The following is a 17,812-nucleotide window of genomic DNA, read 5'->3' as shown; positions in this document are numbered from 1 at the left end:
GTTTCGCCAGCGGGTTTCGAACCCACACCGAAGGCCAGCGAATGATGTAGAAAACATGGGATCAACAGTAAATAATTAGTGACATCAAAACTGTCCGTAGATGAATGGGGATATTTGTGTCTTACTTGGGATGTTCTGCTATTCATTCAACGTACGTTTGATTTGGTAGCGTTTCGTTAAACGAAACGAGTTCTCATCATCAGGCCAACGTTTGCTCATAACTGAATGGGCACGTAATACTTCGGTGATTGATTAGTGTGCTCAAGCCTGTCCAATATGAATATTATATAGATTTTATATATACTTTCCTGAGGCTCATATAGCCCGAGATGGCAAAGAGCGAGGTGCCCGTGTGAAAAGCTCCAGGACACATACCATGTGCCTTACATGAGGGCTACTCACACAATGTTCTGGCAGATGATCTTGACAGAACAATGTTCTTTAAACATCTTAGTTGCCAAGGTTCTGTGAATGCTGGCCGTGGTTAATTTGAATCGATCATATTCTCAGGTGTTGAATCATTGCAATGGTTTTCATTGCAAAGTCGCAGGCGCCTCGGACCGTAACTAATTAACCTTGTGAACCATTACACACCCGGTCCTTGTCCTCTAACCTTTACACCTACATGCTGTTAGTTTAACAAAGACTCTGGTACTCAATGTCATCATCCATTCGCGTATGCTCTGCGACGAGCCACCTCCTGACCACAACCTTTAGTGTAAATTAGATATCTGAGTTTTAACGGACTATAGTCAGCCAATCGATCGACGGAAGCCGAACAGGATACAGTGACAGGTGGCCGTAGTACCACTTTACATTCGTACCTCACATCGCGCTGTGGCTCATGTTGACTACATCCCCCAAACAAGCATTACAGATTATCATCGGAAACATATCGAGCGAAGGGTATCAACTGACATCCCACGCTTCACGTTGGCTATAACTAAGCTGGAGAAATCTTCTCACCAGTGGCACAAAAGAGGCTTTGCTAAGTTTGGTCTGCCTACTGTTGTTTCACTACAACGTTTCTCCTTGCTTTCTGGGTTCAAATCCGGTATTCCTAGAGACGGTGTACAGGCCAGGATATCAGACAAGACGACATTTACAGGTACGTTAGTACTGTTTTGTTGCAAGCATAACTTTAAAACAAGGGCTTTTATTTCATGAATAGAACATTGTTTTGCGTTGACTTAGTTTTATCCGACTGCAATTGCCGTCTTCATTTTCAGCTACCCGTGTAAGAACGATGAAGAAACATAACCATTACCTGCTTAAAGCAGTGGATTTTTTTTCGCGTTATCCGTAATGCCTATTGCAAAGTCTGTTGGCTACCTGTATAATTGTTTATATGTACATTACATTTCAAAATGGATTTTTTATCAGTGTGAAAACTAACATATCGTGAGAACAGACCGACATAAAAAATCGAAAATGTATTGACGTGCCAAACAAAATATACTATGACGATTTCTAGCCAAGCTTACGGGTTTTCAGAAGCCGCGGAGAACACATATGGTGTCGTGGACACAGACATGTATATTGCCAATGAACTGAAGTCTATTTTGTGTACATTTTCTATACCACTATAAACTGTCATACTTCTCGTTTGGAGCAAATCAGCAATGCAATCTTTTCTGTCTTATTATTTTCACCTGCCCCTCTGATTGAAATGAACCCGATGAACAAGCTGAATGTTTGTACGTTTATCTGTTTGTTTGTTTGTTGACTAACGCCGCAATCATCAATATTCAAGCTATACGATGACGGCCTGTAAATAATTGAGTCAGGACCAGACCATCCAGTTGTCTATATTGTGAGCAACGATCCCTGCCGTCGTGACACGCAAGTAACCTGACCACCCGATCCATTTGGTTGCCTCTAACGACCAGCATAGGTTGCTGGGGACCACTTCTAACCCGGAATTCCTAAGGGGTGAATGTCTTGAAGGTTATATCAGAGAAATCCGCATCTGCTCTTGCATCAGGTCATATTAAAAGACATTCTCAAAGTGTAATTATTAGACAACGAATCGCGTAGTATTATATTTAATAAGTCATCCCACTTTGGTATTATGGGTCATTGGTCGCTTTGAAATTGTAGAGAAAAAAATCTATTGTTGCCTATAGTTTTTTGTTTGTTTGTTGTTTAACGCCGCACTCAGCAATATTACAGCTATATGACCGCGGTCTGTAAATAATCGAGTCTGGACTAGACAATCCACTGATTGACATAAAGAGCATCGATCAACGCAATTGGGATACGATGACATGCATCAACCAAGTCCGCGAGCCTGACCACCCGATCCCGTTAGTCGCCTCCTACGACAAGCATAGTCGCCTTTTACGGCAAGCATGGGTTGCTGAAGACCTATTCTACCCCGGATCTTCACGGGTAAATCATTAGTTTACAAATTCTGCTGTACATGTAAAATGTGTTTATCAATGGCTTCTGTCATTCTTTTGTTGCAAAGATTATCAAATTGCTTTGTGTCGACCATCAATGTCTAACGTACTCCAACCCACAGTTCCCCGCGTGGATATGTAATGGGGTATAATGTAACACCTCGACAGATATTCATTGAAAGAGGGTGTGTTGGTGGGAACGGGTGACTAACGATGGCCCCAGTGACAGTGTGAGTGAGGCTCAACACGACTACTGACGTTTGTGGCAGCATCATGTAGGACGAAATCTCGAAGTGATGCTGATATTTGACGACTGTCGCTGTGGTAAATCGCACGAGCAATGGTACGGTGCCTACTAACCAAGAAACACAAGCAAGAGTAACCGGGATTCGAACCAATGTTACTTCTGGAACGACTAACGTACGCAACTTTGAACAGCGAATTGCAACGCATCATAGCGACTGGGCAACCGGTGCTCCACATGGGCCAAGGCAACATGAACCTTGAACATGGCCTTAACTCACATTGGGCGCGTTCCTGATGTCAGTATTGTGACATTTCAGTGATTCGTAAATGTATTTACGAAAGTGTTTTATGTCATACGTCTGTGGTCTTGTGATAAAGATACAAGTTTGAATGCCCATGAGGCATGAGCTCCTAATGTGTGGACGAGCGAGTGGCAGGTGTGAGACAGATGTGGCTCTTCTGGTCATATCATCCTTTCATACATCACTTCACACTTTACAGTACATAGCTCATGTCAGTGTCCACTTCAGACTCATTCCCTACATCTCGGAGGCACTTTCACCCATTGTTTTAACACGATAATGAGATACCAGTCAAGAGGTCTGAGAACGTCTCATACCACAATCAATACAGCTGTCTGTTGATTGTGGCATAGCTTGATGAAATTCAATAGATCATTTTTCAAATGAAGTGTATGAAATCATTTTGGGAGCACACGGCGATTACGTCCACTCTATATTATGGGTATAAGGGTAATTAAGACTAGCATACATTACAGAATGTCCAAACATCCTATTTATATATATGTTTTGTGATTATTTTGTTCGTGCTAAATATTGTAACCTACAGCAACAAACAACGCCTTAAGCATTGCTTTCATGTTATGTCACGGGGCAAGAAACGTGGTTAGAACTTGAAAGACAATTTCGGTAGTTTTTATGTATAAATAGTTTATTCTGCTAATATGTGTATTTTTTCACTTTAAACTTTTATACATATAAAACTTGACTCCGCGGGGAAACAAGGACTACAGAAATAATTAGTGGTAAACAGACTAAGTAAATATAAACAATATTTGAGTTGTCCATTATTAAGTAAACTTTCAATTATTATAATACAGTAACTGGTCTATTCGATATGTAGATATATACTGATGGAAGAAAATAAGGGAACGCCAATAATCGGAATCATTCCTTTAGCGTAGTATTGTATTATATTATGTATCTGGGTGAACGAGAGTCCCAGTCGTCCAAGGCACCGCGATTGGATATGGGTGGGTAACACTATTGATAGTGAGTCATAATAAATCGTCAACGCCAAAGAATATTACCCAATATCGATTATAACCACATGCTTGTGATAAAAACGGAATCGTACAATGGACTCTCCTTTAAGTAGAGATTTCATATGGATATGGAAAGGGTGTTTGTCGCGTTCTGTTTATACAGAATACGAACAAGAGTTCTTTTCGTACCGACAACCCTGTCGATAATATTACATTAGACCCATTGTCCTACTTCAATACCACAGGACGAACATACCAACTTTCATCATGGATGTAACAAATCAAATCTTGATTTATCTTCATGGCCCCTACCAATGGTACAGTAACGTATTTTGAGAATACGCACATTTCCAAATAGAAAAATCAACATCGCAAGAGAGTCAAGTATGTTGTCATTACATAAAATGAATAATATTACAGATTATACATTTTGACAATGAATCCAGTTCATTCGCCCTTGGTCTGTCCACGCGATGTTTTAATATCTTCATTGAGAGGCATTTAGAAGTTGGAGTACTAAGTGAGGATAAAATAATTTATTATATAGATGAACAACTTCTTTATTACAATTGGGATAAAGAAGTTGTTCATCCATATATTTTATCCTTACTTAGTACTCCAACTTCTTTATTACAATTGGGAGATTCCGGGATAGAATAGGTCTTCAGCAACCCATGCTTGCCGTAAAAGGCGACTAAAGGGATCTGGTGGTCAGGCTCACTGACTTGGTTGATGCATGTCATCGATCCCAATTGCGTGGCTCGATGCTCATGATATTAATCACTGGATTGTCTGGTCCAGACTCGATTATTTACAGACCGCCTTCATATAGCTGGAATATTGCTGAGTGCGGCGTTAAACAACAAACCAAACCAAACCTACAATTGGGAACGACGTTTCGGTGTAGGGTATAACTGTTACATCACTTGATAACGGTGTAAGAACCTACACTGAAACGTCGCTCCTAATTGTAATAAAGCAGTTGTTCATCGATACATCGTATCCTTACTGATGTTTAAATATGTTCGGCCATACACATCCACGGGCGGAATGATAAAATGTCCACAACGTGCGCCATGATAACTCTCAGTATGTTGTTCAATACGCCTGTGTTAATAAAAAAGATGATGTCTGTCGTCACAAACTTTGCCTGCAAGAGGAGATATATAATTGTATATGTATACAGTGTTAATATAGTGATAATATAATGCTTTTGTTGCGAGAACAAATTGTGCTCCTCCAAGTTTGGTAGGAGTGATTGGCTGTTTATATACGAATATTTCCTGCCCGAATGTTCATATACGGATATTACCTTGCCGAGAGTTTAATATACTGATATTACCTGGCCAAGTGCTTATATAACTGCATATACATGTACTGAGCAGTATGGATCTAATGATAGGTTATGGCAGTGGAAATGGTCTCTAGTGACGTTCCTGTATCACAGTGGTTCCCTAATAATGCAAGATGTTCCATTTTCACCTGCAATGATCCTTGTTAGAATGGTTGTATTCACCTTGACCCGAATGTACTAATCAAGTGGGGTGGTGGGGTAGCCTAGTGGTTAAAGCGTTCGCTCGTCACGCCGAAGGCCCGGGTTCGATTTCCAACATGGGTACAAATGTGTGAAGCCCATTTCTTGTGTTTCCCGCGGTGATATTGCTGGAATATTGCTAAACCCGGATTAAAATCGTATTCACCCGCTCACTCACATGTTTTTTTCTGTTTAACTGATCATGGAAATTAATTAGGAAGTAATCAGAGCTGGAAACATAAAAGCGTATTAGTTTCCAAATTCCATTTTACAATTCTCTACAAAAACATTGCCATTGTTGATTACTTACGAAAACTATCGTTCTTAACGACATACTGTTAATATAAGACATGTTCCAAACTGATGTTTGTGATTAGATATGTAACACCGAACCCATAATATTTCCTTGACGATATAGGATTAATTGGTTTCCTGTTAAAAAAGCAGTTTACACAAAAGGTTAATACTCAGAAACGTGATAGCGACATGTGTCCGACTTTGTTTTTTTATTTGGGTCACAAACGATCATGTCTCAAAATGTTATATAAAGCCTCTGCCACGTGTTGAACTCCATCCTTATCTTTTAACATGGCTTAGCTCAGACAGATCAAGCAAAACAGTTGCTCGTCAACCGTTAAAACAGAATTTCAGTATCCTCACGGGGCCAGGGTGAGGCAGGGAATAGATGGTTACAACTCATTATAAAACAAGGGAGAACGCAATTAGTTCTGAGCAGCCAAGGGTCATCTTCGGGATTAAGCTGATATAAAGACCAACACTTGTAGAATCTGGTAATTAGAGGCAGCATGTGTACAGCGGGGCCGCCTCAGACCACTGACGCACTTTCCGGTGCTGAAAACAAAGAAGCTATAAATGCAAAGAATCAAAAACTTAAAACATCATCTTTATGGATGCATTTCCAAAGCTTCTGATTCATTGCATTTTGATTGCATACAAAACACACACCGGCGGAACACAATAATCTCCTAAAGCGTATTTACGTGAGTATTGTCAATACCATGATTGAAAAAAACAAGACGATAATCCTTCTAATGTTTTCAATACATGCAATGTTCACATACGCTGGCTGGTCCAATAGGAACTTGATATTGCATCTGACGGAAAACACATCCTATTATTCTGCAGTTTTACTCATGTTTCGTGTATAAACATGAATTGATATACCTTGTGGTGAAACGTCTAAGACCTGCATCACTTCGGGCTTTCCACATCAAGCTGGCACTGCGTGATGTAACAATTACTGCTATGCTGGTCAGAGTGGCATTTAACAAGATTTATCCACGATCTCACATATGACCAACATTACGCACTATTTCAATTCTGCCACGGACTCACTATGGGATTATTTCAGTGACAGAAATTATGTCAGATGATATTCCCCATTTTTTATTGTACCATATGTACTCGTGATTATATTTTTCAAGTGAAGAATTCACTTGCCTTTGAATGCGTTTGTGACGGGTGACACCACTGGAGCATGATACGCTCAACTCTTCGCAAACACCTGACATCATGACTATTTGATAGTGATTCATAAACAGATGCTCACGATGTAGTCGTAATCGTGAAATGGACTTTGCTGTTAGCAGAGATTTCTTATAATTAATATGATTATGGAAAAGGTTTTTATGATTGAGAGTGAGAGAGAGAGAGAGAGAGAGAGAGAGAGAGAGAGAGAGAGAGAGAGAGAGAGAGAGAGAGAGGGAGGAAACATGCTCGTGTCCGCATATAACGAACATAAACGTGTTATCAAAGATGAAAAACATGTCAAGCGACAAAGAACAATGCCGGTTATCGATGAGTTTTCCATTCATGTTTCGCCAAGGTAATGTCGCCTCCTTGTAATCTCTTCTTTTCCAATAATGAATAGAACCATTGAGGAGCAGAAGTGCTCCGGGACACGGTTTACAGTAGTTTACCACGGACCGTAAATCCATAGGATCTTCTGAGGAGAAAGGCTGACACGGCGGGATACAGTAGCCATGAACAATAAGGTGTCATTAAGAATTGCGCTCAGTCTCTGAGCGTACAAGTTCTGTGATCAACTGACTTTGATTTTGGAGAACATAATTACCCTAGACCAACTTGATTAGTCCTCCATCGTATCATTATGTTAAAGAAATTATCTCAGTTGGCGACAGTAGAACATCAAAACACTCGAGCATGGTCGTTCTATCATTGTGTTCATCAGTAATTCGACAAAACATGGACCAAGTGATGTCCATTAAGGTGGAACAAGATGTCTATTCTCAATCGCCTAACTACGCGAGCAGATTTCCCCTGAGATTCCGAAGCAATAAGCCATGTCCAGTTAACCTCATCAAGGAGTGTAAATGACATTCACTTTTAACCAGCTAGTGGACACATATACGACAACAAAATTGGAAGACTTTGAAAACACCAGACATGCTCATTAAGCTCATTAAATGAATTAATAATTGTTTGATAGCGTGACCCATGAGGGTATGGCTGTTGTTACATTGTCCTTATATTGAATATTTTTGATTCAGTCAAAATCTGATTCTGATACAGTATCCAATGCACCCAAAGCATGATACCGTTTATGTGCCTCGCATTACCTGCAAAATATCATGTTTAATATGAACGTGTTCCTGTGCGATGTTCAGTATGTATCTCCACATTAGTGATGTTGTTCAGTGCATGACTGTATGCTTGTCTGCCATTATTTAGTCATGTATTTAATTAAGTGAAACTCGACTAATTCTAAAATATTGACATTTAAGGAGAAGGGTTCTAGAATGTGTCATGTCATTCAATCCCATGCATAATATTAACTGACGTTGGTGCCTAGTGGATTATCTGCTCGCCGCTGCAAACAACCATGCCATGTCCGTCATACGAACTAAATCCTAATTCATGACAGGTAAGCCATTCACACTCATTACCTTCCTTGTTACAAAAACCGAAGTAAACGTTCCTAACAAAAACACTAATTGAAAGGATTACCACAGTTTACATTACCAACAGAGCACAAAGCTACCTCGGCGTCAGTCCATAGTCAAAGTACCTCGGTACACGCTATAAGCACCTACACACTTAGAAGGCTTTTATTTTAACGTTCGGTGTATATAAATATCATCTGGCGACGATTAAGGGCATTTTTGTTTATCCATTATATTTGTTTTTTGTACATCGTTCCCAAATTGTCCAAGGCATTGGCAAGTAGGAATAGCCGCAATGACAATGTAAAGGCCAAAGGGACACAAATCAATCATTCCGGTATCCGAATACCATGAATACAAAAACCGTTGATGGTGTTATATAAACATTCGAGCGCACAATATTATCCCGTAAGTCTTAAAGATTTATCGGCTTCAAATAGTTTTGCGCCAGATAATGTATATTTATCATCCAAAACTGGCTCCCACAGGAGATATCGCTTGGGTGAGATCGAGCGATATCTACAGTGTAGATATCGCTGCAATGAAATTGCATCACAATGCTTTGCAGACCATTGTGATGTCATTGGTTACCATGACGTCACAATCAAATTACATCACTAATGGCTCTGCTACTGAAGCTATTAGCAGTACTTTTCACACTTAAGACACTGCTTATTACTGTCTACAAACTGAAAAAGTTGGAAGAATAATGTTTTATGATAAATAAAATCTCACCCTCGTGTCCTTTGATACCACATATATCAATACTCGTTGATAAAAGTGTTAAAAACTCCTCGGCAAGCATCGGAGTTTTGCCACTTTTATCAACTCGTGTTGATTTATTTGATACCAAAAGACACTCGGGTGAGATTAAATATATTGCGTCTTTGACCAGGTATCGGCACTGAAAAGCATTGTCTCATACTATATTCTGTGTGCGATATTCGTGGAAGGTAAAGGGATATTAGAAACCAAAATACTAACGGTCGTTGCAATTTAGCATGAGACACTAATAACTCGTTCATATACTTACTGATTTCAAATACATCTGCATAAGTTTGCATGTGCCATTTCCACGTACTTTGGCACATGGACTAGGACTAGGACTTGAACGATATACGTTGTGTGTGTGTGTGTGTGTGTGTGTGTGTGTGTGTGTGTGTGTGTGTGTGTGTGTGTGTGTGTGTGTGTGTTTGTTGTTTAACGCCGCACTCAGCAACATTCCAGCTATATGACAGCAGTCCGTAAAAAATCGAGTCTGGACCAGATAATCCAGTGATTGATATCATGAGCATCGATCCACGCAATTGGGATACGAGCCTGACCTCCCGATCCCGTTAGTCGCCTCTTACGACAAGCATAGTCGCATTTTACGGCAAGCATGGGTTGCTGAAGACCCCGGATCTTCACGGGTCTAGATCTGTCCCGCGTTTGAGTCAAATCCAATGTCCAAGTGTATACGGTCTTCATCTGCTTGGTGCGCAGTTTCCTGGCTGAAACCAAGCATGGGTTGCTGAAGACCTATTCTACCCCTTTGGGATATGCTGCATCAGGCCGTGATCTGGATACACGATGTGATCCTTTCCACTCATGATCAGGAGTTGTAGTCTATTATCAAATGGGCTTACTAACGTCCTGAACTGAACCATCCTTGATAATTCATTGCATAATATTCGCCACCACAGATTCGTATTGGCTCTGAAACGAAATATTCGACGCTAAAACCAAATACACACATGGACACGAGAACATACATATACTGCAAATGGTTCTGATAAGACAGATGAATATCATGACGTCATTTCATGAACGAAGTTGAGGTGCCGAATTGGTCCTGGGTATTTATCATAATAGGATGGAGATATCATACACATAATCGAGGATGGAAACAAAATGTCTTTGTGTCTTTGTTAATCATGAGTCGATGAAACTAGCGACACATTCAATAGATTTATTATACTCGTAGCATGTCTTATGAATGTTACAGTCAATGAGTACAATGACTGACATTTTCACTTAGGCAATATACCAATAGCCAAAATATTTCAGTCATTTGACAATTATTTTTCCATTTATTATATTCTGACAACGAATTCCAAAACATTTTATGCTCTATTTCATCACCTAGTGAAAATGCTAGGATACAAAGAAAACGAAAGTCAATGTATATTTTTATCAATTAATTGGCTTCTAATCCTAGCGTAATTAGTCTTTCGTGGTGTTTTTAATCCCGTTTGAAATTCCTAATAACTGTTAGTAAATCTCACGGGAAAAAATGGTAAAATGACTGAAATATTTTGGCGTCTTGTACATTGTAATTTAAACTTTGTCTAATTTTACACATTGGCTGTAAGATGTATATAGATATATGTGAAGCTTCACGACATAGAGAACAATGCGAAGTCATACAATTTAACATATGATTGAACTTTGGTGCTTTGGATATATATAAGTGGTGAGATTGACTGGTGTAGCACATATGTAAAATAATAACACGACACGGGTTGTTCTACATGTTTCAGCTTTATTTCCAGAGGGACTGGCTGTTAAATTAACAAACGATACTACTGACACTGCAGTATAAATTCGTTACGTTGTATAGTTTCCTCTTCAGATAAAGTTTGCAACTGTTATATGTTGCCTAGTAACGTTTTGAATATTTCAGTCAAATCCAATTTCCACGTGTATACTGTCTTTCGCGTTGCAGTAAATAAGGCCTAAATGAACACGGAAGAGTTGTGGATGGAAATTACCCCTGGATTCGTATCAATGATAAAATCACGTTAGTCGTTTATCTTATTAAGTCGAAACCCAATAACGAGAAAACAAACCCGGATAAGTAGATACTTTAATTGGATCGACACTGCGTCTTGTATTTATCATCACCTGACACCGGATTACGAGAATCGTGTCAGTAGAAAGTCCATGGGGAGTATACAACCAAGGCTGCCTGTAAGGAGGTTGAAGATTTTCTTTTTTCCTTCATTTCAGAAGGATATTACATTTCAGCATGTTCAGACACATGTCATCACTACATTGCCAGGGCAAGTATGAGAGTGTTTCATACAGTCAAAAGTGCATATTATGTCTGACGCAGAAACATATTCATATTTCTCAATATTTAACAGGGCATGTATAGATGGTGGCGCGAGAAGGTTAACAGTCAGAATACAATCTCGTCCTTCTGGGTACCCATTCACTGCTTGACGAACAGAGGAATATTTCCCTTCCCTAAGGAGTGAGTGAGTGAGTTGGGTTTAACGCCGCTTTTAACATTATTCCAGTTATATCGCGGCGTGTCAGCTTAATGTAGGAGGAAAGCCCGAAATGATGCAGGTCTCAGACGTTTACCACTTCGGTGAAACCCACGAGCACGGGTATGGTGCTGACAAACCTAGAAACATAATCGGGGCGAACCGGGATTCGAACCCACAATCATAGGTTTCTGGCGTGCCCAAGGGATGCAACTCTGCACAGCGAATCGCGGCGCCTTAGACGACTGGGCCACCCGTGCCCCCCTTCCCTAAGGAGACACCACATGTAACATTGTGTGAGGCTGTACCGAAGCCCTGGGTTATCACAGGCGTCAAGCGCCCGAACATTGTCACCCATGACACTACTCTCCGCCGCCAACGTTGCTTGGATCGCTGCTTACGGTAACAACAAACAACGTTGCTTAACTTCGCCTGATTTGTGACCTGTGCGCTGTACACTGACTATGCATGTATTCGTTGAGTTGCAATGTCACCGCGTGGTTTTGTATAAATGTTATATAAGTAGTCACTGTGTAGTAAGTGGTCAGACCCGTGAAGATCCGGGGTGGAATAGGTCTTCAGCAACTCATTATTGCCGTAAAAGACAACTTTGCTTGTCTTAAGAGGTGAGTAACGGGATCGGTCAGGCTCGCTGACTTGGTTGATGCATGTCATCGTATCTCAATTGCGTGGATCGATGCTCATGACATCAATCACTAGATTGTCTGGTTCAGAATCGGTTATTTATACAGATCGCCGTCATATAGCTGAAATATTACGTGCGGCGTTTAACAACAAACAAATCAAATCACAGTGTGTGGTCACACTTGTCGCATAGGTAGAAAAACTAATTAGATGCTTTTCTCAGTCTCAGAATTGCCACTAAAAAAGCGTCGACGGTGTTACAATTCATCACAGGTTTCATGCAGTCATTTTATGATAACGTGTAGGGTGTTTACGCCCACCATAACGTATACACAATGTATACAGCGAGTGAGTGAAACGATTTATGCCGAGTGTAGCAAAATTCCAGCAATATCACGGAGGGGAACACCAGAAATGGGCTTCACACATTGTACCAATGTGGGAAATCGAACCCGGACCTTCGGCGTGACGAGCGAACGCTTTAACCACTACGCTATCTCATATGGCCCGCAATATATAAGTGTTCCCCTTGCTCGTTGTACACCATGGTAATCTCCCATTAGTTACTGACTATATTCAGCCCATACATTGTGTTGTTGGCATTACTTTCTTCTTTTAAATGTACTAATCCAGTTTTAAATCGAATCTGTGATATTCTAGTTATTGTACTGTCCATCGATGACAGGTTTTACTTTTTGGTCTAAATATATGTATTATTAATGTTTAACTTCTCGTCACGACAAGGCTGAAACACTGCCGATGTGACGCTAAATATTAACTCACTCACTCGTTGTACTACGATTGTAAAGGTCACATTAACCACTTACCACTGTCTTGTATCATTAAACTCAGAGATGACATCATGCAGGTAGTGCAACCTTGATAAGTCTCCTTCAGTCGCGTCGATGTCGAGGGCTATTCAATGACGCGCACCAGCTGCGTCGTTCAATCGCATTATGGCGAAGTTCTCTTTTCAAGATTTTGTGCTTTCAAAAGCAACATATTTGAGTCCGTTGATGCAGTAGTTCACGGTCAGTTTACTTATCTGAAACATGACATGACATAAAGTAGACTGGGGATACCTTGGTTACTGCCACTCTTGACATGTGAATTGATACGCTTGTCCGTAATTACTCCGAGAAGAGATTGAAGTTACCGCTTTGAACTTGCGTTTTCCGTTTGAAAACGTCCTCTTCACGATCTACTAACCATGCTAACGAGGTTCATTCTGAATAAGTCTGTGAATACATTTGGAAGATATCAGAAAACAATACCAAAAAACAGTTAAAAGGGTTAACGGTGTACAGACACATCAAAGACTGTTAGTAAACTTTCTGTTAAAGTCAATGTAATCTTGAAACAGGATCACTAGTACTATAGTATGTTACGTACCTGTTCGTGCATGATAAACTAACTAGACTAGTAAGTCATTACCTGAAATTATTGTACATTACGCAAACTTAAAAAACGTCAAACTACATTATTTTTTCATATGAAAATGAGTCCTCATTAGAAATATAAAAATCGCAATAGATCATGTCAAAAGAACCAAGATGTTCCTAATCTAAGTAATGGTTATTAAAATACGAAAACTAGTCGTTCATTAAACAGGGGATTGATAAACCGGTTATTTTTTAAAAGGCTTGTTGATGTACATTACACGCAAATTGAATTAAACTGTCAGACAAAAGTAAGAACACGCTCAAGATTGATGGTGGATAAAATTGAAACAAACAAGAAATTCGATAGTGATCTATTTGTCACGCGTTTCACAGTCACTGTTTTCAGCCTAATAACGTTTTGATAACCTTTGCACGTTTTTGGTCAAACCCAGTGTAATAGCGTGTACGTTCCTTAGCTCGGTAGTCTGTCTTATGACAATATAATACCTTGACCTGTTTCTTTTTTTTTGTCGCTTGGCAACCACATATATATGCCATCTCTTTATACATCTATACAAACGTCGCATATCTGTGTTGGGTCACGTTGCACTTTCTCACTGTGTCAAGGCTCCACCTCAGGTGGCAGAGCGCTAACTTGTATAGTGATCCCAAGCAAAGATCTAATCAGGAATAGTAACATTTCCACGTCAAACTGACGGTTAGTGTGCATTCACAAATAGCCACATCTTCAGTTCTTCGGTCCTGTTGGTTATTTTTTTAAAGTAAAGGCCACTTGAAGATATTTGTAAGACACTGCGGACAAGATCGTAACTCCATGATGCCACTCCTCTTATAAGGGTACAAAAACGATGTCATCTGACAAACAGGAGATTTGTATAAATAGAACCGTTCATTTGCCTTTCTTAACGTTTTTTCGGTATGAAGTATTTTGAGTACCTATGGTGTTCCTAATGAAGTCTTTAGTCAGTTCGAAATCCGTATGATGTTGTCCGTCACGTTGTACGGAGTATGCCCAAAATAAGAAAACGGAATAATTTACGCGTAATTGACATTTTGAATGACAATTATCGATGAACGTGACGATTCACTTATGCTATTACAAGTCAAGTGGAAATCGAGAGAATTGACATTCATTGAAATATCATTTCTTTGATATTTGGATTTCTAATTTCCAATTAATGAATTGGTGTCAGTTTTGTATTTGGTACTCAACAGTCATCGTAAGTGATACAAATTCGTGCTTTTCCTTTGTAAGTTATAATATAGTCTGAGTGAGTATGGTTTTTTGCTGCTTTTAGCAATATTCCAGCAAAATACATTCCTGGACGAACATGTAGTGAGTGAGTGAGTGAGTTGGGTTTAACGCCGCTTTTAACATTATTCCTGTCATATCACGGCGTGTCAGCTTAATGTGGGAGGAAAGCCAGAAGTGATGCAGGTCTCAGACGTTTACCACTTTGGTAAAACCCACGAGCACGGGTATGGTGCTGACAAACCTAGAAACATAATCGGGGCGAACCGGGATTCGAACCCACAATCATAGGTTTCTAGCGTGCCCAAGGGACGCAACTCTGCACAGCGAATTGCGGCGCCTTAGACGACTGGGCCACACGTGCCCCGGACGAACATGTAACTTCAATAACATATTCAAAACAGATGAACACACACAAGTCAGTTCCAGGAGAGCGCAAGTGTGTAAAGCGTTGGTTAGGGAGTGAGTTATGTTTACCTCTGCTTTGAAAACTATTTTGCTGATATTATCACCACTATCAACAGCAGGGCTACTATCACCACTTCCAGTATGAACAGTAGGGCTACTATCACCACTACCAGTATGAACAGTAGGGCTACTATCACCACTGCCAGTATCAACAGTAGGGCTACTATCACCACTACCAGTATGAACAGTAGGGCTACTATCACCACTACCAGTATGAACAGTAGGACTACTATCACCACTGCCAGTATCAACAGTAGGGCTACTATCACCACAACCAGTATGAACAGTAGGGCTATTATCACCACTGCCAGTATCAACAGTAGGGCTACTATCACCACTACCAGTATGAACAGTAGGGCTACTATCACCACTACCAGTATGAACAGTAGGACTACTATCACCACTGCCAGTATCAACAGTAGGGCTACTATCACCACAACCAGTATGAACAGTAGGGCTACTATTACCACTGCCAGTATCAACAGTAGGGCTACTTATCACCACTGCCAGTATAAACAGTAGGGCTGCTATCACCATTGCCAGTACCAACAGAAGGACTACTATCACCACTGCCAGTATGAACAGTAGGGCTACTATCACCACTACCAGTATGAACAGTAGGGCTACTATCATCACTTCCAGTACCAACAGTAGGGCTACTATCACCACTGCCATACCAACAGTAGGACTACTATCACCATTGCCAGTACCACCAACAGTAGGGCAAGTATCACCAATGCCGGTGTCAACAGAAGGACTACTATCACCACTACCAGTACCAACAGTAGGGATACTATCACCAATGCCGGTATCAACAGTCGGACTACTATAACCACTGCCGGTATCATCAGGGCAACTATCACCACTGCCAGTATGAACAGTAGGGCTACTATCACCACTACCAATACCAACAGTAGGGCTTCTATCACCACTTCCAGTACCAACATAAGGACTACTATCACCACTACCAATACCAACAGTAGGACTACTATCACCACTGCCAGTATGAACAGTAGGACTACTATCACACTACCAGTACCAACAGTAGGGCTACTATCACCACTGCCTGTATCAACAGAAGGACTACTATCACACTACCAGTACCAACAGTAGGACTACTAACACACTACCAGTACCAACAGTAGGGCTACTAACACAACTGCCGGTATCAACAGTAGGGCTACTATCACACTACCAGTACCAACAGTAGGGCTACTATCACCACTGCCGGTATCAACAGAAGGACTACTATCACACTACCAGTACCAACAGTAGGACTACTAACACACTACCAGTACCAACAGTAGGGCTACTAACACCACTGCCGGTATCAACAGTAGGGCTACTAACACCCTACCAGTACCAACAGTAGGGCTACTATCACCACTGCCTGCATCAGTAGGCCTGTGACCAATAGATTATCATAAGCTAGTGCCAATAGTGTAACGACTATGCTACAGTCGGTAATGTTTAGGTATAGTATATAATGCCATGCTCTGGCTACAGGAATACTTATTAAAATAGTGCCACATGCAAAGATTTTACCATTCCACTGAATCGGCACGCGTGACTCTGTTACTTCATTATGACATTGATTGATGCATGATGAGGATTCTTCTCTCGGACATGAAGATTTTGGAAGTTCTGCGGGACATGTCTGGTTCTGTCATATAAGTACAGCACTGGTGTGCCTCCGGTAACTATACATTAATATTGAAATAACATATTATCACACATAACGCAGCCGATACACCGCAGGCTGGGTGACCAGAGGAGGTCCGACCGGATCCCGCTTCCAGAGTGACTTTGCTTGCCGGACACATTGCGAGCTGGTTGAGGAATTCAAATGTTTCGATGTTCTGTTTCGATTCTATGTACACATGCTAACCTTTCATCAGGTGTTAGAACAAAAGGAACCGGTGTCTAATCAATCAAATCACGCGTACGTTCCATGTATTGAACACAAAACTAAATCAAACACATATCCCCAATTAGTAAAAAGAAAATGCTTTTTCCCCACACGTTCGTCCATGATGCCGTTGCTCAAAACTACATTCGTTAGCCTTTGGTTCTAATGCAATCTCAGGGGCGGTCGGGTAGCCTAGTGGTTAAAGCGTTCGCTCGTTACGCCGAAGACCCGGGTTCGATTCCCGACATGGGTACAATGTGTGAAGCCCATTTCTGGTGTCCCCCGCCGTGATATTGCTGGAATATTGCTAAAAGCGGCGTAAAACCATACTCGCTCGCTCTAATGCAATCTGGTATTTAGCTAACAATTCAGTTAGTTGATGCCAGCTCAAAGGCAAAGAGCCATTCTTTTAAATGACGGATCAACACCCACAGGAGGATGTCAACACATAGCATAGTAAATACAATTGTGCACGAAGAAATCGAGAATG

The 17,812-nt window shown here is 40.7% G+C and overlaps 1 long non-coding RNA gene across 1 annotated transcript in view; it reads left to right on the top strand.

Annotated features, from left to right (window-relative positions):
• Nucleotides 1-675: 675 nt before the first annotated feature.
• Nucleotides 676-17,812, top strand: part of LOC124134783 — a 63,009-nt gene continuing 45,872 nt past the window's right edge. The window contains exon 1 of the long non-coding RNA XR_006861145.2: nt 676-1,108. This is a non-coding gene — a long non-coding RNA (uncharacterized LOC124134783). The remainder of the gene's footprint in view (nt 1,109-17,812) is intronic.

The sequence above is a fragment of the Haliotis rufescens genome, unplaced genomic scaffold (assembly GCF_023055435.1).
Source record: "Haliotis rufescens isolate VD_foot unplaced genomic scaffold, xgHalRufe1.0.p SCAF_16, whole genome shotgun sequence".
Taxonomy (NCBI): domain Eukaryota; kingdom Metazoa; phylum Mollusca; class Gastropoda; order Lepetellida; family Haliotidae; genus Haliotis; species Haliotis rufescens.
The sequence above is the reverse complement of the archived record's forward strand: the minus strand, read 5'-3'. Positions and strand labels throughout refer to the sequence as shown.